General features: G+C 34.4%; 1 protein-coding gene, 1 long non-coding RNA gene and 1 pseudogene across 10 annotated transcripts in view; 1 reads left to right on the forward strand and 2 right to left on the reverse strand.

Moving 5' to 3' along the window:
• The window catches only part of LOC111504205 (potassium voltage-gated channel seizure), a 741,437-nt gene that overhangs the window by 477,484 nt on the left and 239,472 nt on the right, over window positions 1-24,481 (reverse strand). The window lies entirely within an intron of this gene.
• LOC141485842 (DNA-directed RNA polymerase II subunit RPB1-like) lies at window positions 7,387-8,187 on the forward strand (annotated as a pseudogene).
• On the reverse strand, window positions 19,238-20,854 carry LOC141485951 (uncharacterized). The gene is made up of 3 exons (XR_012467551.1): window positions 20,359-20,854; window positions 20,078-20,299; window positions 19,238-20,020 (listed from the first exon to the last, which is right to left on the reverse strand). It is a non-coding gene; the product is annotated as an uncharacterized lncRNA (long non-coding RNA).

Genomic DNA, 24,481 nt, shown 5'->3' on the forward strand with positions numbered 1-24,481 from the left:
CAAATCATAACATAGCCGGCCGCCTTGAAATATTGATTTCAAAAAACAAAAAAAAAGAAAAACGATTCCAATATAATAATGTCATAATAATTATATCTAACATGCAGTTCATCACACTGCTCAATATGGTTCATCAGGTAAAAAACAAATTTTATTTATTGCGCGTTTGAAATTACCACTAGTCGTGCGCACAGTCACTACGCGCACTATTCCATCTTGCCCAGGATGGACAGCTTCAATGCGCCCAGTACGCCAGCTCGATGGGGGGAGGCTATCATCCTTGAGGAGAACTAACGCATCTAATTGTATTGACCTGGTGGAATCTTGCTGCCATTTGGAACGTTGTTGCAGGCTGTGGAGGTAGTCTCTACTCCACCATTTCCAAAATTGCTGTACCACTTGTTGTAGTCGTTGGAAATGTTTCAAACGATTGGACGGGATGTCAATGACATTTGACTGTGGTATACTCAGCAGGGAATCACCAATTAGAAAATGTCCAGGTGTAAGAGATTGGTAATCATTAGGATCATTGGACAGAGGAATCAGAGGACGCGAGTTTAAAATTGCCTCTATTTGTACAAGGACAGTGGACATATCTTCAAAATTCATTTTTGCATCCCCTAAAATGCGCTTGAGATAGTACTTGAAAGATTTAATAGCGGCTTCCCAAATACCTCCGTGATGTGGAGATTTTGCGGGTATAAAGTGCCAAGTGATGCGATTTTCAGAGAAATATGATTGACATTGTTCATTTTTGATTGTATCAATTACTAATTTGTGAATTTTTTCTAATTCATTGTTTGCCCCAATGAAATTAGTAGCGTTATCACTGTAGATATGACTACAGAGACCTCTGCGTGAAACGAATCTTCTGAAGGCTGACATGAATGATTCTGTTGTGAGTTCTGTTACTAATTCTACGTGAACAGCCTTTGTGGCTAAACAAATAAAAATACATAAATAAGTTTTTATGAGAGTTCTACATCTGGATTTTCCATCCTTGAGTAGGTAAGGGCCTGCATAATCAACCCCACAATACGTGAAGGGTCTTGTAGGGGTAACGCGCATTTCAGGCAGTTCACCCAGTTGCATTTAATGGCCAAAATTTTTTACGAATTTGAGAAATAATGAATTGTGTGCCTGCATGTAAGTTTTTGTTATGTGTATGTTTTATAAGTAAACGTGTGAATGCATGTTTGGATGGAAGTACGATTTGGTGTTTTTGATCAAAACCTAATGGAGATTTCCTCAACCGACCACCGACACGAATTAGACCTTGTGAATCGATGAAAGGGGAAAGAGAAACTAATTTACTTTGCTTTGATATAATCTTGGATTTATTAAGGCATGTAAGTTCATTTGAAAATTCTTGTGCTTGAATTAAACGACATAATTTTAAAATTGCATTATCTGTTTCTTCATGAGAAATTAACCCAGTTAGTTTCTTATTCCGGAATTTTATGTTGTGATAAAATCTAAAAATATATGCAGTTACATGTAGGAGTTTATTGAATGATGAATATTTTGAGAAAATATCAAAATTCAAAGAGGAATTAAAAGATAAAACCATTTTTTCTTTTCTTGCTTCCGGCACCTCAGACATTATGGTCTCATGATTAGTTGGCCATAAATCTGAATCATAAGTTAACCAAGGGGGGCCGTTCCACCAAAGGGTGCAGATTGATAAGTTTTCAGGATTTAAACCCCTGGAAACAATATCTGCGGGATTTTGTGCTGAACTCACATGTCTCCACTCATAACCTTCAGTTAATGACTGGATGTCTGCGACTCTATTGGCAACAAAAGTCTTCCACTTGTACGGTTCAGCACGAAGCCATGCTAAAACTATTTCAGAGTCTGTCCAACAATAATTGCTGGTTATGTTAATGTGCAAAGAATCCTTAACCTTTTGCATTAATTGAGCAAGTAACAAAGCACCGCATAGTTCTAGCCGCGGAAGCTGTATTACTTTAACAGGTGCTACACGTGATTTAGAGCAAACTAAACTTGATAGGATTTCATCATTTTGATTTTGTGAAACAAGGTAAACAGCAGCACCATAAGCAGCTTCTGATGCGTCGCAAAATCCATGTAAATGGAATGACTTCGCATTGTTGATAGCAATGTGCCGAGGAATGACTAAAGAATTTATAGCAGGGAGTGATTCAATAAAAATTTTCCACCTTTTTAAAATATTTTGAGGAATTGGAGCGTCCCAATCACATTGAGATTGCCAGAGTTTTTTTAAAATGATTTTTGCATTGACTACTACTGGGCTAATTAGGCCTAAAGGATCAAATATTTGAGATATGGCTGATAAGATTGTTCGTTTGGTGGGGTTACACTGTGAATTGAGAATGACAGAATATTCAAAACGGTCCTGTTGTGAGTTCCAGGTAATACCCAAAGTTTTTCTTTCTTTACTATCCCTTATTTCAAAAATGGTAGAAGAACATTGATCCGTTTTATTTTCAAAAATTCTATGATCATTAGAAACCCATTTTCTTAATAAAAAGCCTGCTTGCTGCAAAATATTGCTAAGTTCATATTTTAACTGAATTAAGTCAGACAATGTATCTGAACCAAATATAACATCATCAACATAGAAATTGTTTATGATAATGTCACTAATATTAGGAAATTCAGCTTGGCAGTCCAAACCCACTTGATGCAGAGAACGAGTAGCTAAAAAGCTAGCACTTGATGTACCATATGTAACAGTGTTGAGTTGAAAATGTTCAATAGCTTTAGATGGATTACTCCTCCAAACGATTCTTTGCAAGTTTCTATTCTCAGGATGAACTTTCACCATTCTATACATTTTGGATATATCTGCTGTTGCAACAAATCTGGGGATACGCATGCGCAGCAAAACGCAAACCAAATCATTTTGAATTGTTGGTCCAACCCTCAACACGTCATTCAACGATAGATTTGTTGAAGTTTTTGATGATCCATCAAAAACCACGCGTAGACGAGTTGTAGAACTGTTTTCCTTGATGACGGAATGATGAGGCAAATAAAATTTTATGTCATTGGGGTCATCAAGAGAGATGTCAATTTTGGACATATGTCCCAGTTGCTCATATTCATTTAAAAATTCCTCATATTGATTACGAAGATTAATGTCTTTAGAAAGCTTTCTTTCTACTGACTCTAATCTACTAATAGCAGCATTCAATGATTCTCCTAAGTTCTTGTACGACTCTTTCAAAGGAAGTTTGACTACAAACCTGCCTTCATGATCTCTAAAATAATTCTGGCGGAAATGACTTTCGCATTCCAGTTCTTCATCAGAGAATTGAGTTTTCGTTTGGGTGACATTTTCAATGCTCCAGAATTTTTCAAGTTGCTCGTTGAGTAAATTGTTTACTAATAACATGCAACTTGGATGAGCTTCTGGGTTCTTAATTTGTAAAGATCCTGAAATTATCCAACCCAATCGAGTTCTCTGGAGAATGGGTTTATTTCGCCCTAGTTTAATTTGCCCCTTGACTATGAGATCAAAAAATATTGATGCACCAAGTAATACTTCGATTTTTTGTGAAATGTTATATTCTGGGTCTGCTAATTCTATTTCATCGGGTATATCTAGACACGAGGGATCAAATGAAAATTGCGGAATATTTGATGTAATTTGTTTTATAATAAGAAATTGAAGATTGTTAGAAAATTGTCCATCTTTTGAGCGAATTTGAATATTGCATTGAGATGATATATTAATTGTTGACTGACTGATACCACATACAGGTAAGTTTACATTAGTAGCAGGTAAATTGAGTTTCTTGAACAATTCTAGTGAAATGAAATTGCTTTGAGAAGCAGAATCAAGCAGGGCTCTACATTTAATTGGATTTTTATTAGAATCAAGAATATAAATAATTGCTGTCGACAGAATCACCTGATTTTGGTTCCCTTGAGAAAAATGAGATGTCAATGTTTGAATAGGTGCCGTATTTGTTATGTCACTAGAGATGCTGGGTTCACTTGATTCAACAAAATTGTTTTGTTCAATTTGACTGTTTGATGTGTTCGAATGACTTCTATTAATGTTATTTGTTGTATTAACGAATGAGTCATCATGCAAAATAGAATTATGTCTCCTTTTACATTTTTTACAACTATGAGCTGACCTGCAAACTTCTACGGAATGTCCTGTCCGTAAACAATTCGTACAAATCTTTAGTTTTTTAAGTTCTATGTATCTTTGTTTAATTGATAAAGACATTAATTTATAACATTGATATATTGAGTGCTGTTTTTTGCAAAAAATGCAAGTTTTTTCATTGACTGTGATATGAGTTAATGACTTTTCATTCATTTTAGGTTTTTGAATAGATTTACTGTCGAGTTTTTCGAGCAATTGACATTTTTTAATAATAAATGATTCTAATGCCTTGAATGTAGGATTCGTGTTTTTGTCGATTGAGGATTCCCAATCTCTCTGCGTTTGAAAGTCAAGTTTGGTTGTAATGATGTGAATTAACAAAGTGTCCCAACTGTCCACTGGCTCACCAAGACTTTTCAATGCCCTAGTGTGTTTTAACATGTTATCTAATAATTTTCTCAAAGAAATATGTGACTCCCTTTGTATATTTGGAAAATCAAAAATATTTTTTACATGATTGTGAATGATTACCCTTTTGTTTTCAAATCGTTCTTTCAAGAGGTTCCACGCGATATCATAGTTACTTTCTGAAATTTCTAAGGAGTGCACAACCTGCCTAGCATCACCCTTCAAACACGACTGCAAATAATAAAATTTTTGAATGTTACTCAAAACAGAATTTTCATGAACAAGACCCTTGAATGTTTCATAAAATTGCAACCATGTATCATATGATCCATTAAATTCAGGTAAATTTATTAAAGGTAATTTCAAATTGTACTCATTAAGAGGATTCGATGCTGCAGGAGAAGAGGTGCCACTAACATAACGTGTTAAAATATTTTCTGATTTGGAAATCATTTCATAATATTTTTTTTCATATGCTTCCCTCTCCACCAGCTGTGCTTCAGAATCATCTAATAATTCAATGGCTGATTGTGTTCTTTCAAATTCATACCAATTTTCTTTAAGTTTAGCTACTCTTTCCTGTAGTTCCCAGCGATCATGCTGTAACCCAGAATCAAGCAAATAATTAGCAAATCTAGTGGCCTGGCCTTTTAGTTGGCCACGGCGAGCCACTAATGATTTTAATTGTTCGTCCATTTTATTTGTGTTAAATGAATTTAAATAATTTGCAAATTGAAAGATAAAAACATAAGTCCACCAATCCCCTACACAAATATTGACGGTAAATAAATGCAAAAAGGGAACATAAACTGACTTACGGATTGTGGAAATTAGGATCTCTTTTTATTCGTCGGATGTAGAAAAACTTATCTCGACTTAGGAATTGTTTTTGTATTTGTTGACTTCTTTGTCCAATACTCGATTGCAACCTTTTTTTGAAAGTGCCTGGAATCGACGGCTTGTAACTTCTGATTTGCGATGATTTCTTGATTGAATTAATATTTTGATCGATGATTTGTTGGTACTTGTTGTATGTTATCGATGCTGATTCTCAACCGTTTCAATGATATTTGGCTATCGAAGGACCATGTTTAAAGTTGTGGAATGATTGTGATTGTTGATTTTCATAATTATTATTATGATTGCATGCATGTGATTAATTGAACCACAAATAAAATGATGAATACTGTTCGAAGTATATAATATTGAAAAATGTATAGCTTGAGACAATGGATGTTAATGCTACGTATGTCAACTGATGACTGACTGCTGACCCGACAGATGGGCCGAGCAAGTGCGCAGACACCTATGATAATAAATGAAACATGGTGGGTCACCAAAATATTACCACAAATCATAACAGTCGGTTATAGGCAATAAGCTTGACGCTATTCTGAGATCAAATTTTTCACCCATTATTGTAAAACTTCTAGTAATTTCTGTAATATTAGCTAATCTAGTCTCTAAGGTATTTCGAATATCGACTAATAATTTGTTTGAAGATTCAACATATAACTTAACTTTTTGAATTATATCTGCATCTTTAGGGCCCGCATTGAATTTATTTTTCACTTCATTTAACTCTGATTCAATCCTATTTAATTCTTCAAACTTGCGATTTATAGCTTTTAGATCGACTCGCCTCTCTTTGCTATCTTTATTTAAATTCCTATTAAAAACTTTGAGTTCTTCAAACGAGTATCTAAATAAGTCTATGATGCTCATTTGCTACGCTAAAGACGAAAATAAATCGATATATTGATACACAAACTTATACTAAATAAATACGACCTTAAAATGTCTTTCCATGTGTCATCCAATTTCCACTCTACTTGTTGTTGGTTTTCACTTTGGAATGCGTGAACCACCCATGAAATTCGTTTTCTTCTCACTCCTTACGCCTATACCAACTCCTGACTCCTCGTTATCTCTCTTCTTATCTTCTTTTCTAATGATTTCTGGCACCTCTTTATTAGAAATGCGCCGAGTGCCAAAATGAAACAGGCGAAAGCTACTATGCCTAGTACTTCGGAAACGGAGAACCCATTGCTAGCTGAAACTCCACCACTGTTCCCGGCTTGGCTTATGATTACTTCTTCTTTACTCTCTGTGGATCCCATGTTGGAAGATGTCAAATGCAACTCGTCTCTATTTCTCAGTATCTACCCGTTAATAACATACGTGGTAATCCTGGAATCATCCTGGCAGGATCGCCATGTAATAAACTCACTTCAGGTTCATTTATAAGGAACGGAATGAAACGACTTCGTAGAAAGACTTCCTCTATTCAGAATAACTCAAATTGATCTACCTTGTTTCAATTACATGATCCTCGTCGTAATCCTTCCCTATCTCAATGTTACATAATGTTTTAATAACATAAGATCGGCATACATCGAAAAGAGCTGTCCTGGCACGTATTAGGTGTTCTAATTAGAATATTGTTTATTTCTCAATTTGTTATTGTTCCACATTATTTGCTATACCAGTACACTACAGAATCAAAATGTGAACCAAAATGAATATGTAGACATTTTCGTTCATCAGACTAGGGTCGTTACTTTCGGCAGGTTCACGTCACTAATAATAAGGTCTTACTTTTCGATGTGCGACTTCTGCTATGCATCGCACGTTGAAAAGTAAGACCTCATTAAATCTCACATATCTGAAGGTTGTTGTACGTGAGAGACAACAGAGTGTCAACGAAAAAATAGTTTTCACAACAGACGTATGACTCACACAAGCAGTAACCTCTATTCTACTACCTGATCGATTTTCAATGCTCCTAGAGAAGTTAATCATCTGTTTCAAAATTAATCATTATTCGATTCACGGCTACTCATCTCAGAATTTGACTTTGAATCTACGTTATGATTTGTTTTATGAAAAATCAGTTGGGGTATGGACAAGATGGCTTGTGTGGGGCGATGGTAGAGTTCCAGACGTTGCTGAAGGTTGAATTGGGCAACAAAGCCTTCGAGAGAAAATTCAGATTTGACCCTAGCAACGAGCTGTATCTGAGGAGGCTGTTCGCTGAAGAACAGCTCATGGTATCCGGCTTGGTCATCTCCGACAGAAAAGCGCTCAGGCAAATTTTCCCTAGTTGAGAATCGAAAGCAGTACTGCCATGCAACCTGCAGCGAATGATCTGAAATGTCCAGAACAAAAGAGCTCCAACAGACCCATTAAGGATGAGTCTATGGGTCACCAACAGTGTCCAGGAACTCCTCAAGAAGTGCGTCATAGTAGCAGGAGAGGGTCCCCTCTCGAAACAAGCCAATGAGAACGCTACTTCACTCTTCCAGTGCTTGTTGCGATCTACGCTTTGAGCTAAATCTGTCTCCGAACAGTTCAGATTGAGCACCGAAGCTTTCGAGTGGTTGATCGAAGAAATCGAAACACGGTTCCAAAAGGCTCAAGCGAATCGTGGAGAATTGGTAGGGGTATTGGCCGCTCAGTCTTCAAGAGAGCCTGCCACTCAGATGATACTGAACATTTTTCATCTCGCCGGAATGTCTTTTGAAAATTCAACACTCAGTGTGCTCATGTTGAAGGAAATTATCAACTTATTGAAGAAACCAAAAGCCCCGTCTCTTTCGGTGTTTCTTACCGACACCGCTACCAGGGATGTAGAGAAGGTCAAGAAAGTATTGTGCAGGTGGGTGTTTTGATTCATTTGCAGGGACCACGTTTGGCGCCTAACATGGGGCGTGGTTTCTTTCCTTGAGAGCATTTGAAATTTATTCATCTAGAGAAACATTTCAGATGCTGGATCCTGTCATCTGTCAAACATCATGGGAATTTTTGAAAACTATGTTCAGAAATGAATTCTTGGCTAAATCGAATAACGTTCGAAAATATAACACTTTTCAAATAGAAAATGCCTGTTTGATCAGGCCGTTGGAAAAATTGAGAAAATTTTCAGATGTTATACGAGTCCTAATAGAAAAAAAATGTCCGAAATTCTCGCAAATTTGATGAAAAGACTAAGAAGAAGAATGTTTAGTATCAGCAGAAAACTGATGGAACAGAAATGTTCTATTTTTTTTATAAAACAAATATCAGTAAACATATAGATGTTTTTCCAACATAACGAGGATTAGGAGAAAATTAAAGAAATGATATTGGTTGGTTTTTATTATCGAGATTCAATTGGTATATATTATAAATGAATTATGTTGATATAAACAATTGATAATTATGAGAAAAATCTATAAATGAAAGGTTCTCTATTAGATACAATCCCCAATGGAGTTCAAGGAACTTTTGTTAATATCACACATGTTATATACCGAATAGAAATTATAACACATTATTTTACTGATGCTCTGAGATTCGCACTTATTCTACTACTCTGACAATTGAATATTTTCTCGTATTTGGAGTTGAGGCGTAGTACATGAAAATTGATTTTTTGTAGGAGCGGAGCATAAGATATGTTATTGTTCGATAAATTATATAGAAATCTGACTGATGAGAAGATTCAACGTGTATTCAATGATATAATATCAAATCGGTTCAGAAGGATTGCCCAACAGCATGTTTGATGCATGGAATGTTTTTTATGGATCTAGCTACATTTTATACTCTGATTCCAAATCTGTACTCAGATTTCTCGCTAGCTGCTCTATTTTTTGAGATATGAAGGGTAGCTATTTCCATCAAAGAAACATGGTTTTTGTCATATAACAATACAATACTTTTTTATGTGACTTTCTGGATGATTCAACAGTAGTCAGACATCATACTTTCACTCCAATAGCCCTTGTAGCGCTTCACCATAGTGTGAATATCCTAATAAAAGCACTTTCCCTGCTTCTCGCTCAAACCTCCAAGATTTTCAGGAAATCGAATAAGGTGGCTATGAAAGAAATGCATCTCAATGCTCATGATGCATCCAAGTTGCTGAAAGTATAATAGTAACTGCTTCACATGTACAGGAAAGTCGACAGACTTTCCCAAAAAAATTACGAGCCAAACGAACTTATTCCAGACATATTTATCAGCGGTTGTCATACTTTCAGTGACATTAATTTTTTTATTTGTGGTCCATCAAAAATTCCAGAGTTTAATTTCTCAGCACTCAATTTCGGAAACAATCTGGATATACTGAAATCATTCTTTCTCGTTGTTTAGAGCCTTTACGTACTGTTTCATTAATCCTGGTTTGATGTGTGAATGAGGTAATATTATACGTTTCCGAGGCACCAGAGAGGGTTTATCACATTGAACTTTCCTTGTATCAATTCGTTTCCAAGCGACCAATCTTTTCTGGTCCGATGCATCTATTTGGCTCTGCTGTCCAACAAGCAAATAAAACACGGATATTTCGTATAACCGCTTTGTTGCACCAAAATGAAATTAACCATCTTCAAGTCCACGCATATCAGCCAGGTATGTACTGTGTATTCAATTATGTCTAAAACCAGAGATATTGTGAAAGTGTCTTCTTTAGCTTTGGTTGAATGAGCAATAGGCAAAGAGACAAGTTTATTGCCATTAAGTAAAAGTAGACATTCAAGACTGCGTTTTCACGAGTCTATAAACAAACGTCAATCATTAGGGTCATATCTTTTTATTCCCATTCCAGCCACTAATCCCGGAATATTATTGCAGAAAGCAAAGTCGCCCTCCTTAGAAAACAAAGGGAGTAATTTTTTTCTCTAGTAGGTACGGTGAAATGAGACATCCGTTTCTTCAGATAATCTGAGATCTCTTATCATTTAGAACCTCTTGGTTGAATGTTCTTGGTCTCTCGTTTTCTTCAAATTCGCTACCACTTTCTTCGCAGCTTGTGTCAGTTCCCTTCATTCGTCGAACGATTTCGTGCAGATGTACCTGAGATGTACTTGGTTGAGGATCTAATGTATCAGTTGAAGGCAGGACAGGTCTAGTAACTGACGGCATAAAAGGATAAACCCACTTGGAATGATTTTGGCAGAGAATTCCTATTACGTTTACGACGCAGATGTAACAGTCGTCGTGGTGGTTCAACATTGTTGACGTCAAATCATAGGACTGATGAGGTTCAATGGATCCTTTTTGTCGTTTTACCATTATCGTAAAGACTCGACACACTTTTTACGCACTATATTCAGTATCCAGGGCTTGTTGTTTCTTTTCAATGGTCTTCGAAAGTACCTACTCCATGTAGGATTTTTTCACGAAATCCGACACATTTAAACATAATTTTTTGAATGTATATTTGCCAGAAATGAGACAAAATCTATTTGGATTGTTACACAGGTCCTTCTAGAAACTAGTAAGATGTTGACGATAGCGATAATACATTTTGAGAAAGTACCTGTATCTACCAAACTAGGCTGCTAAAAAAATCTGAGAGTAGATTAAAAATAAGTGAGCCTAAATCAGTAAACAACAGGTGGAAAATCTCATGCAACAAAAAAAAAATCGGTTTTGTTATGCAGTGAATGAATTTATTCCCCTTTAGGGGTAAGTACTTGTAATGCGAAAGGGCAAGCATTTCAATAACTTTCTTTGAAAAGCTTCATTTTGCTGTATGTGGGATTTATGAATGAGATACCAGATAACAGCGTGTTTATTACTTTTATATACTTATCTGAATTATCTAGTGTTTCTAGTTATGAAGCCCAACTTTCAACTAGCGGATGACACAGCTTGGTCTATATGTAAAACGAAAGTGAAATTTTGATTAAAATTAATGCCAAGGTCTTTCATTTCATTAACCTGACTAACGGAAGTATCAAAAAATCAGAAGATTCGAAGGAATCTGGCAATAATAGAGACATATCAATTGATTAAATTCATGGTGATGAAAAAATACTGTGTGTAGTCGGACTTTCTCAAGAAAAGAAGTACCTATCATAATATTTTCATCTTTATGTTTTCAATAAGGCTGTGCACGAATAGTAGTATCCAAAAGATTGGAAACATAATCATAAAATCAATCATTTCAAACTGATTATATTCCTGTTTGTATCTGTATGATCTCAGTTTCCTATATTTATTTTCACATTTTGTAAATTCTCTGGTTTGTAATAATATAAAAACACTATTACTCATTTGAGCACATTCATCGTGGAAACAAAATAACTAATTTTACCACATTTAATGATTTGAGTATTTTCACAGAGTTTGAAAATACATGCATGTCGGCATTCATGAACATTCATATCATTTAATGTACTGCTAAAGTCATAAGCGAGTATGTCACCATGCATACCCGCATTTCAAGTTGAACAATATATTTACTTTCGAAAGGATATCACAATATGACATATTCATTTGTTATTTCATATTTGGAATAATAACCAAAAATAAGTGTGAACAAGGTTTGAAATAAATAGTAATTTTTCTCAAAAAGTTATATAGCGATTATTTTATTTGATTTTTGATAAAACAATCATGCTTGATTCACATATTTGATTCAATTGAACATAACGATTTCTCAATGAATGATTTGGTATTATATAAATAATGATGATTGAATTGTGATCTTGAAAATTTTGATCAATAAATGCAAATCACACGCCACACATGAATTATTCAATTCAATAATACGTATGTATACATTGAAATGGTTATATTTCCTGAAGTGAGAGAGAAAGTTTTTGGCTTTCCACTACTCCATCTTGATACAAGGAATGTGGAAATCTTCCAAAAAAGGAAGATATCAATTAATTTTGAAAGATGTGACTCTATATGTAGATGTGCAGATCATGTAAAGTGACTTTCAGACACAAACTGAGAGAAGAAGCCTTCCTGAAACAGCTACTTTCATAATATAAACATTGAATCACACGAAAGAAAAATTCTTTCGAAACAAATACTTTCAAATGAACACCGAATTATACATTAAACACGTGTCTTAACTCAGTTTGAATTCCAAAAATTCGTTATGGAATTAAATCGGATATCATTCACAGGATTTCCACACAATATACTGAATGAAGGGTAAACATTTCATTTATATGGAACACTGTCATGCTTACTGGTAGAAATCGATATGTCGCTGTGGGACACTTGACTTAGGGTTCTTCAGTACCAATCCTGATAATATTATCAGAAAAAACACACAATTCAATTGATTTAATTGATCTACACTTATGTCATCGATGATATCGTAATGACATTCATTCACCTATTTGATTAAATCCCAGCCAAAAGAAATCTTGCTTACATTGAAAGGGTTATATTTTTTGGGGTGACTGATTTTTGGAGTAGTATAAAGCCAAAAACTTTCTTTCCCAATTTTTTTTTCAGAATAATGCTATAGTTCTGGAATTGAACGAAGATGATCCTGATCGTCGACTTCAATTTTGTGAGGTGTTCAGCGAGAAATTGACCTATAACCCAAACCTATTATACAATACATGTTTTTCAGACGAAAGTTCATGTTGAATGGTGAAGTGAATATACATAATTGTTGTTACTGGAGCGATGCGAATCCTCATTTGGTGATGGAGACACATTCACAAACTCCACAATAATTGAATGTTGGGGCCAGCATTCTTGGTAATCATATTGTTGGACCATTCTTCATTGAAGATAATCTCAAAGGAGACACATACTTGAATCTATTACAAGACTGTATATGACTGTATATGATTATAAAAATTTTAGAAAATGATGACAATTTAGTAGAAAATGAAATAATATTCCAGCAGGATGGTGCACCCCTAAATTTTGATGTTCGGGTGAGACAGTTTCTGGACGAACGTTTTCCAATGCGTTGGATCGGCAGAAGGGGTCCAGTGGAGTAGCCAGCTACATTACCTGATCTCACATCAATGGACTTCTTTCTATGGTGACACCTAAAGTTGAAAGTGTTCTCTACTAAGCCTACAAATCTAGAAGACCTGCGACAGAGAATTGTTCGGGAATGCTGATTTCTGACTCTATGGAGACACCTAAAGTTGAAAGTGTTCTCTACTAAGCCTATAAATCTAGAAGACCTGCGACAGAGAATTGTTCGGGAATGCTGATTTCTGACTCCGGACATCTTCAATAATGAAAGGAACGCTTTCGAAAGTAGACTGTATTATGTATATCTATGTATATTATGTATATTATGTAGTATGGAAAACGATAAAGATCATTGTGAACACTTCATCTGTTTATTGTATTGACATTGATATTATTTTTGTTGATTTCCTCAATAAAATGAGCGACATCGAATTTTCTTTTTTTTCTCAAATCAAACGTTCTATATTTGATTTTTCAATAATGAATGAGACAAAAGATCTTCAAAATGATGTATCATTAGACCCCCCATGCCATTGAAAAAATAGGGGGGGATAGTTGCTGACCGCAGGGAGGTGAAGTTTCGGGTATGATTTCCATATCAGAAATAGTCTCCCTAGAAATAAAAATTGACGTGTTCTTTTAAATTTTCGATTACATGTCCGTTTCTGACTTACAGGATGGATCAAGTTTTCGTTGGAACGCTCTCTATATAGTTAAAAAGTGATATGCTTTTTACATACCTCTGACATTCTCCTCAAATTCTTCCCTCCTTGAGTGACGTTACGCTCACAAAAAATTGAAACTTGTATCATGTTTTATGCAACTAAAATCTCTCATCACATCACTGAACTTTTGATTGCGTAAATTACCTATTGCCAAAGGAATTATTCTCCCAACATTGTCTCTTAGAGCAGAACTGGAATTTAAAAAATCAACACACTGAAGATAACTTAGAAAAAATCAAACCACTGGAAATGAAACTGATGATAACAGATGACTAAATGAATGAATCACGAATCATGTATTGGTATTCAATCGATTGGGATATATCATTGTTCGCAGAAATCACTACAAAAGAAGTTGATACCTATATTGGTATTCAATCAATGAATAATTATTCACTGAACATTGGTATAACTATTACAAAATTTGTAATATTGAACTGTCACCATACCTAAGACTAATCGAATGATGAAACCAATAAAATGCTAAGATAAAGGTGTGGCATATTGCGTATGTGACTGAGAATGCGTTTATTGAACATGAAAAATTGAGGAAATTTGGAGGGAAAGAACATATCATAGTTGAGTCCCGTGGGTTGGACTGACTATAGGGCTCGTCTCTAGGTGGCGGATAGGGAAACGGCCAGGGGACTGGAGGCCCTGTCCGAGAAGTGGTCTTACGGACGGGGTTGCCGAACTCCTGGCAGTGGCAGAAATAAGTAGGGTGAGGGGAAGTAACCCCCCCAAAAAGCCCCTGCAAAACATACCACCGTGGACCAGCTTACCCAAGCTAACGTGTAAGGAATCGTGCCGACAGCTGAATGGCCGCAGGGTGATATTCGGTTACGAATGATCCCCTTGGGGAACTGGGCGAACCTCATTGTAATCAGCCTACCTCTGGTAATGCGAGGCTCTGTCAGAGGTGACCAACTCTTCCCTTGCTACTCGTGGGAACACACATGAATGAAACCACACAAAAACAGGAACAACAAAAACAAAAACCAATTTCGAGGCTGAATAGAAGTGTTCACCTCAATCTGAGACGGTGGCTGGGATGAACAGAAATGTCCATCCCAATCTACCGCTTGGAATCAGGCTGGTCATAGCAGATCAGCTCCAACAGCAAGGACGCTTCCTGCGAGGCGCCAAGAGCTCCGCCTTGAGGCAAGGAATCAGCTGCCCCTGCAGAAAACCTCCCTCACTTGTGCACCTCCATAAAGGGAACCCCAAGAAGGTTGAAGAAGCCGCGCAACCACATTAATATTGCGCACCTTCCAAAATCTTCGCGGAGGCCACCGTGCGACACCTCAAGGTTGCCAAAGAGAGTGTGTGTTCGGTGAGTCTTAGCCTACACCTGCCAATATAAAGGAGATGTCTCCTAGTGACCTGGTCACCTTCTTGGAAAGGACAGGATGGACGATGACCTAGGAGGACAACTCCTCGGGAGGATGTACAATGGGTCACATGTGGCCTGAGTGCTACAGTCACCCTCCCTAATCTACAGATACCAGATCATAGTTGTGTTTCCTTCTTACTTGGATACGAAAGCTATTCCAAATATAACATTAATAATGATTTCGACGAAGGGATCCATTTTTGCATTTGGATATGACCCCCCATTATCAAAGAGAAAGTTCGTCGAGATGATAATGAATGCTGTGATTTATCTGTACGGATTCAGTTTGCCATTTTTTGTTTATTAGAATTTGGTTAGCAAAACGCATGCCCATGTGTGAGAAAATGGTTCTCAAAATCTGAGAAAATGGCTTATCATTATAGTCAATTTGAAAAAAAAATATTATTCTGGAAATACAGAAGGTCAGCACGAAAAAGTTCATGAAGGGCTATGTCTCAACTTGTGTACACAATTGTTACTCTTTGGAAACCCTTGGAATTTCATATGAAGGCACTGAATTCAAAAACTTCAATAGTATTACTAGGAAGAAACAAAGACTAAGAACTTTGTTTGGTGATATTTACATAACCTAATTTTAAACCACTTTTTTTTAGCGCTTTCTCATTCTTGAATCCAAGTTTATTCAAGTTTCAGGTGATTTCCAGAAATAAGGACCACGGGATCACAATCAAGATGTACTGCACAGAGAAACTTTGCAACACTCAGAGTTATTGTTCAGACCGAATAACAGACACTAACATATACCAAAAATTCAAAAACACTCGCGGAAATCGTAGCAGACCCTGTTGCGCTAACACGAAAATAGCCGAAAAACAGAAAACAAATAGAAAACTAACGCACATAAGATCCGAATGTTGACGAACCCGGTGGAAAACTGAAGGAGAAATATTCTTTCTCGTCTCTTGACACACGCTTCATAGTATGGAGGACGACTTCGGGGCGCCAATACGATCGGGACAACTATTATATAAATAGGAGATAATGGTTATTTAGGCGGCTATGGGGTATACAAGAAGTGAACGTCGGGTCGAGATCAGCGTCCGATGCAATTTGTACGCCGTTGTGGGAGAAAGTTAAATCTGGAAAATGGAACGATATTTGTGTATTGTCTATACTTGACTCATCGTTGATATACGGACATAAATAGATCCCTGTTTTGAATATTTCATATTCGAGTGTCGTAGCTTCGTTTCTCAGTTAAAAACCAAGTTCAGTTTTCTAATTTTCTTTAAATTAGTGAAAATTAGAACAGTTCAGAGTTGAAAAAAATATCAGCCAATCGATGTCAAAGTGGATCATTTAGAAAAATGTGTAGATAGTTTTGAACGGGAGTAATCATTATCATTAAACAAAAAATATAAAAGTTCCCAAGTAAAAAACAAAAAGCTTTTTTCCCCAAAAAAACTATTTGTTGAGAGAATGTTAATATTTCAATTACATAATTCATAAAAAAACTCTTTAAAGGTACTCGAAAGAAACTTTTGATTCATATATTTTTATGCGTCTTCTTTATCACTTTATTCTGAAGAGCGTTTCATCTTCCTCTGAAAAATCTTCACTGTGGAAGCTGTAGTGTCACACACTTCACTTCCGAAGTGATCAAAAAGGCCATTCAACTGAACCTCTAGTTCTAATCCACCTGTTGCAGATACCATTTCGGAAAGTCATCTATTAATTATTATATAATTTTTATGTATTTGAGTTTCCGTCAATAAAATAGTATACTTTATTGCCAACAGACACACCATATGTGTGCCTATTAGAATATCTCATATCCAGTTTGTGTGAGTGGTTATATTATCCCAAATAAAATTTTTGACTTAATTTTTGTCATCACGTATTTTCCATTAGATTGGAGTGAATTTGAGCCAAACATCAATTTCATCAACGAATTCGTTTCTGCGTTTGTTTGAAGGTGGTTGACAATGTTTCATGGTATATTTCATCAGTCTAATATAATACCAATTGATTTGAAATTCCTGAAAAAATATTAAAAAAGATTAACCGAAAATAACAATTTTATTTCAACAAGAAAAAACTGAAATTACAAAGGAATAACACAAAATCAAACAACAACCAAAAAATAAAAAATTTAAATAATAATAAAAGCTGAAAATTAAAAACAATTATAAACAAAAAATGAAAAATAAAAATAAAAATTGAAAGATTTCAAACCAAGTTATGTCACGACGTTTCGATTGTTAGTATCCACAATCGTCTTCGGGTGATAACTGGACTGGTCTCGAAGGGAACTAGGCATCATCAAAAACGACCTTCAATGGAATGGTTACTTCAGAGTGATGGTAGAACAAGCTTTAGCTAGAAGACAGCAAGAGCTCCACAAGGAAGAGAAGCTTTCACAACCAGTACTTGTACTTCTCTACATCAGAGGATTATCGGAAAAGATACGAAGGATTGGGTCCAAGTATAACATCAGGATCTACTTCAGATCTGGGAACACTATCCGTAGCAGTCTCACGAAAACCAGGCCACCAAACGGGCTTCCAAGAATTGGATTTACCGGAGAATCATACATCGGTTAAACTAAGAGGTCATTGAAAGCTCGCATTGCTGAGCATAACTAACACACACAGCGAGGAGAAACCAGCAAATCCGGAATAGCAGAGCATGTTTGAACTCATCAACATAATATCAAGTGGGCTCAAGCTGAAATCATCCACAAAGAGGAACACTGGTTTAGGAGAAAATTCAAAGAAGCCGCGTATATGTTGTCCAACAATGCATTTAGTCAAGCTAGCGTAGAGATACGTAACATATGGAAACCTCTGATCAAACGAAAAACGACAAACTCCCACCAAACTGTCATCTCCCGCTAAAAACCAATGAAGCGGAGAGAGAGAAGAGGGGATAGGTGAAAGCACTCGAATGGCCTATAAATAGTCGGATCTCGGAGGAATAAGTCCAGTTATCACCCGAAGACGATTGTGGATACTAACAATCGAAACGTCGACGTTTGAAATCTTTTAATTTTTATTTTTTATTTTTTGTTGATAATAATTTTTAATTTTCAGCATTCAAGAGGAAAAAGGGGAAAGTTGAACGCGGAAGAATGAGGGGGAATAATCTAAACGTCGCATCGCCTAATACAAATGGTATTTACAGCGATTCGTTTTCATTTTTAATTTTATTCATCGCCCACTTCCAAACAAACTTTAGAAGCAATATTGTAGAAGAACTACAATAAAATTTGATATTTGGTTATATTTCTTCCACAAATGATTTCTGATGCGTACTTCAGTTTTGAATTATGGGAATTTCTATTTCGTTTAATGAAGAGTTTGTACGTCTTTATTTCAGTCTAGTTCACATGTACTTTTTTTTGTAACACTTTTCAGCCCTGTCCAAAAATTACGACCAAGCTGTCATTCGATTTGTATTTTTGTCTAGAAAGTTTAAGGAGAGGTCCGAAAACGCGCCGATAAAAATTACAAAAGTAATAAACAATTAAGTGAAAAAAAATGGGGCTTTAGTTTTTTCTTAATATCTCGGAAAATTGTCAAAATTTTCGAAATTTGAAAAAAGATTTGAAAAGATCAATGAATTTGCGTAAAAAAAGTCTCGACTCCCGAAACTGTATCTCAATTATTTATAATTTTTACAGAGTCCTGAAAGTAGAGCCAAAAGCGGGTAGTCTGGCTTCCGCGCGCCTTTCGTCACTCTGACATAAAAACAAAAAAAATCATTTAAACATATCAAATGTAAATATTAAGGAATGAAAAAATTCATGTGATGTTGAGATACATCAGTAGACAATAATCCGTAGTCAAAAAATTTTTCTCTCAATTTTAATGTTAATTATAAATTTGTTAATTAATAACTTTTATTTCTGACCGGGATATTATAAGCTTATATCGTCATAGTTACGCTATCAATGAAGAGGGTCATAACTCCCTTGGGACATTATAGATTTTATAATTCCCTCTACCTTTCACAAGTAAAAATAAATAGAAATGAAAACTGAACCATATTTTATTTATTCACGTCATTACAAATAATAAATGTACAATTCTGAAATGTTCCCTGAAAATTACTTCCGCCACTGGAAACAATTTCTTCTTTTGTATGGCTGGAGCTTCTGTTCACTACAGTCGAGGTACCTGCCTCTTCTGATGACAAAGTAGACAACATACGCGCCGTTTTATTTCTCAATTCGATGCTATCCTCCAAATACCCCTCCGCCACCGTGGAACTTTTCCAACCTCCGTGTCTTTTTAAGTTAGTCATAGTTGCTCCTGCATTGGCTAGAGCAGTAGCAGAAGTGCGACGAAGGCAATGTCCCGTATAGGAAGATGAGTTTGGCAATCCTAAATACATTGCGATTTTGCTGGGGATTTTCCCAAACATGTTTTTTCCAATTGGCTGAGATGTACATTTATTTTGTCGGAAGCTCAAAAAAAATCGTTCAATACCTTTAGGACGCAAAGACATATAAAGTCTTAATAAAGGCAAAGCGGAGAACTCGTTTTCATCCACAACTGTAAATTTTTTCGATACACCAGTTTTACTTTCCGGTACGTTCACTACCATAACGGAATCCCGGTCCTCTATATCCGATATCTTCATATTCAAAAGTTCCTGACTTCTGCATCCTCCAAAATAACCCATAATCAAAACAACCTATAACATAAAAAAGGAAATAAATACACACAAAAAGGAAAATAAGAAAAAAATTACCTTATGCAATAAATGAATATCATTAGGAGCGTCCTTTAGGAATCTGATAACATCTTTAGGAGATAAAACAGCAGACTTTTTCGGCTTATAACTCTCACTATTCCGTTTCAAAAAAGCCTGTAGTTCATTGAACTTGGTGATATCTCGTTTCTCATGTATAGTCACCATCGATTTTAGCATTGACCATTTAGTCCATAAAGAATTCGGACTATACGTTTCTGACTGAAACGAATAAACACAATTACTACCAAATCTACCGAAAAACATAGAAAATTCCTTACCAGTTCTTGAAAATATGCCAGAAATACAGTTTAAGTGACATCTTTTGGCATAACATTTTTCCGTGTCAGCCAGTCCAGATATATCTTGTATTCTTTTTGGTATACGGCTTCACTTTTCGATGGAATTAATGATTATCTTGCTTGTTCAGCTTTTTTCAAAATATCCTCCATTATATTTGGGGTAGAAAACACGTTTTCACCGCAAACACAACTTGATAACAAAGTTCTGTTTATAAACAAGTAACATAGCAACAACCTAGCAACAAGAAAACTCTACTATAATCAACGGTACCTGATTCAAATATACCGGGAAGGTAATGAATTGGTACATTTTTCCGTTTCAAAAATGAACAAAATTTTATTGAAATCGGTCAGAAATAAAATTATCTATGTACCACGGGAATTAATGAGCCTTAATAACCTCAGGCAATTGCTGTCCCTCGGGCCAGAGGCCCTCGGGACGCAAACTTTGCCATCGGTAATTAAAGCCCTCCTAATTCCCTTGATACATAAATAACTATTTCTGAATTGAAAGTTTATATAAAATTCCCTATAATTATTGAACTAAAACCCTGGATTTTTTTCCTTTGGTAAAGTTATCCTCAATAGGCAAAAAAATAGATTACCGTTGCCAAAATGAAAAAATTGTCATTTTCTATTTTTTTATTGACAATCGAAAACTATAATTTTATAAAAAATACATTACAATTTTTTTTTCTAATTTTCCATTGTTCCAATGGCTAAAAACTAATTGATAATTTTTTTTTAATTTTTTACAGCTATTGTTAATGAATTTATAATAAACAAATACAATCAGCAATTCGAAATTTTTTTTGCATTATGTTAATGGAAAAAATCATGATTTTTAGAAAAAAAAAAGGTTTCCTAAAAAAATGTCTTTGTTGCTAAAAAATGCGTTTGTTAATCAACAATCGTTTTTTGCAACTAAATATTAAAATTAAGGAACCGTTTTTTTTAAATCATAAATTCTTTTGTTCTTCAAGGTTTTGGAAAAAATGTTTATTTCTTTTTTTAATTGTGTATTAAAAAAAATGTTATAAACAAATTATTTTTTTTATTTTTATTTTTTCAAAACTTTGTTCTATAATCAAAGTAACCATGTGTTTTTTTTTTTAAATCATTCCATTTTTTATAAAACTTTTAATATTGTGATACCTTGATACTTGTCTTTTCCATTCGCTCCTTCGCTTTTATAATTATAATAACTTTCAAACTATTGCAGTTATAATGAATATGCTTGAAGTCTTTTTTGTTCATTATGAATTTTTTAACAATCTTAGCCTTTTACCGAAGTTGTAGTCCAATTATTTATTCAATTATTAATGGTTATTTATTGAAAAAAGAAAAATTTTTGAGTCTTTCCAACATAAACTTCCTGTCATGTAACAATAAATCATGAGGATTTTATTACTTGCACTTTTAGTAGTTGTAGGATCATTAACATTCACTTATTGTCATATTTGTATGGAATTTAAGAAAGTTAAATAAAGCAATCAGTCATTCTGTTAATTTAATTTCAATGAGTTTACTCATTAACCTCTTTTAAATTTCCGATGCTCACAATTTTAGTAGAAAGCTTAAATTGTTTATAAATTCATGATGAACAATAAAGAATTGAAGCATATTTGTCATAACTGCAATAGTTTAAAAGTTAATAAAATTATATAATTATAAAAGCGAAGGAGCGAATGAAAAGACAAGTATCAGGGTATTACAATATTAAAAGTTTCATTAAAAATAGAATGAATTAACAAACGCATTTTTCAGCAACAAAGAAATTTTGAAAAAAACATTTTTTTTTCTAAAAATCATGATTTTTTTCCATTAACATAATGCAAGGAAAAAAAATTGAATTGCTTATAAACAATGTATTTGTTTATAATAAATTTATTAACAATAGCTGTGAGAAATTTATAAAAAATATTATTGATAAGTTTTTAGCCATGAGACATTGAAACAATAAAAAATTAAAAAAAAAATGTTTTTATAAAATTATAATTTTCAATTGTTAATGAAAAAATAGAAAATTAAAATTTTTTCATTTTGGCAACGGTAATCTATTTTTTTGCCAATTGAGGATAACTTTACCAAAGGAAAAAAATGCCAGGGTTTTAGTTTAAATTATAGGGATTTTTATATTAACTTTCAATTCAGAAAAAGCTATTAATCAACAAATTTATAATCAATGTTAAAATTGGGATAAAAATTTTTTGACTACGGATTATTGTTCATTGATGTATCCCAACATCACAAGAATTTTTTCATTCCTTAATATTTACATTTAATATGTTTAAATGATTTTTTTAATGTCAGAATGACGAAAGGCGCGCGGAAGCCAGACTACCTGCTTTTGGTTCTATTTTCAGGGCTCTGTAAAAATAATAAATAATCGAAATACACTTTCGGGAGTCCGGACTTTTTTTACGCAAATTCATTGATCTCTTCAAATCTTTTTTCAAATTTCCAAAATTTTGAAAATTATCCAAGATATTAAGAAAAAACTAAAGCCTCATTTTTTTTTCACTTGATTGTTTATAACTTTTGTAATTTTTATCGGCGCGTTTTTGGACCTTTCCTCAAACTTTTTAGGCAAAAATACGAATCGACTGACACTTTGGTCGTAATTTTTGGACAGGGCTGAAAAATGTCACCAAAACGAGCTAAATCGAGTACATGTGAACTAGACTATTTTCTTCAGTTTTATGAATACGTTTCCATAACAAATAAATAACATTGAATACGAAGATATATAAGGAAAGAGTAGTGAACAGTCAAACAATAACTGATATAATTAATTTCTGATTTCTGAATCGGGTGGTTTATGTATGAGACTATTCCAAATCAATGTTCATCACCTGGATAATTTTAGAAGCGAGTGATCCGCCGCCATCTAGTGAAATTTCAACAAACTCACCTTATTGTGGAATTCTAGAATGCAGAATTCCCCTTTAAATATTGTAGAGATCATTGAAAAATATTTATGGAAGGTCTTGAAAAGAAATACTCATCATTGGAGACCACAAAACTAGGATCATGATGGAGAAATTATTTTTCATGCCTTTCAGAAAATATACATTTTATTCATGATGTCTACATAACAGGATGTAACAACTGATAATATGAAAACGACATGAAAAACATATCATTCTATATGGAATGTATAATGAATAGGCACATAGAACGCTAATTCAATGGGAAAACAAATTATCGTGAATTGAAATGGAAATTAATCGATAATGGGTTTAACAATATGTGAAAATTATATACAAACGAAAAAAAATTAACGAATGATAAAATGGAAGACTCGAAATGAATGAAGGAAAAACGATATAAAAATTTAATCGCTGGTACCATAATCATCTTCGAGTAATAACTCTTTTCATTTTCTTTGTTCTCCCATATATTTCTCATCTGTCAACACCGTTTCAGACAATGAAAAATAATGTGTTCTGGTAGAGTGCCTGCTCGTCACAGTTGAGAGAGTGAACAATAAAATTCCCTCCGACCTAAGTGAAATTTTCCAAAATCCAATACGAACAATTTTATTGGATTTTTTAAGGAAAGTGACATTTCATTTAAACTGTACTGTAAACAACTGCATAAATTAGATATATTTTATGTTTGCCGCTAATAGCTACGGCTGATGCGTTTTTTTTCTGAATAAAATAAATATGAAAGTCGGATTTGTATATTCACCAAGAAATATTGTCAACCACTTTTGAGGAAATAACGTTTCTGCTGGAAAATATGTCAAATATTTTCTTGGTAACATATATCTCAAGCCCTCGTCGATATTTTTCCTTCGTGTAATTCAATGTTCATTCAAAAGTAGTTTTTCCTCACAAATTGTATCTTGATTAAACTTCTATATATCTTTGTTGATATTTCATTTTGATATCAATTGTATTTTTTCTTCCTCAGAAGTTTTTCAAACATTTTTATATGATAAAAGATGAATGGAATCCGAAAAAGTTTTTTTTCAAGAATTATACCGATTTTAGCGATGTGTAATTCTTTAATGAGGATTTTTTATAGACCTCAAAAATTTCATTCAATTCCGATGATGTTACATACAGTTCCAATAGAAATTCTGAGTTGTATC

This window comes from Leptinotarsa decemlineata, unplaced genomic scaffold, assembly GCF_025532065.1.
Source record: "Leptinotarsa decemlineata unplaced genomic scaffold, Ldec_3_MD MMD2_tig00026340_RagTag_RagTag, whole genome shotgun sequence".
NCBI classification, from domain to species: Eukaryota; Metazoa; Arthropoda; class Insecta; order Coleoptera; family Chrysomelidae; genus Leptinotarsa; species Leptinotarsa decemlineata.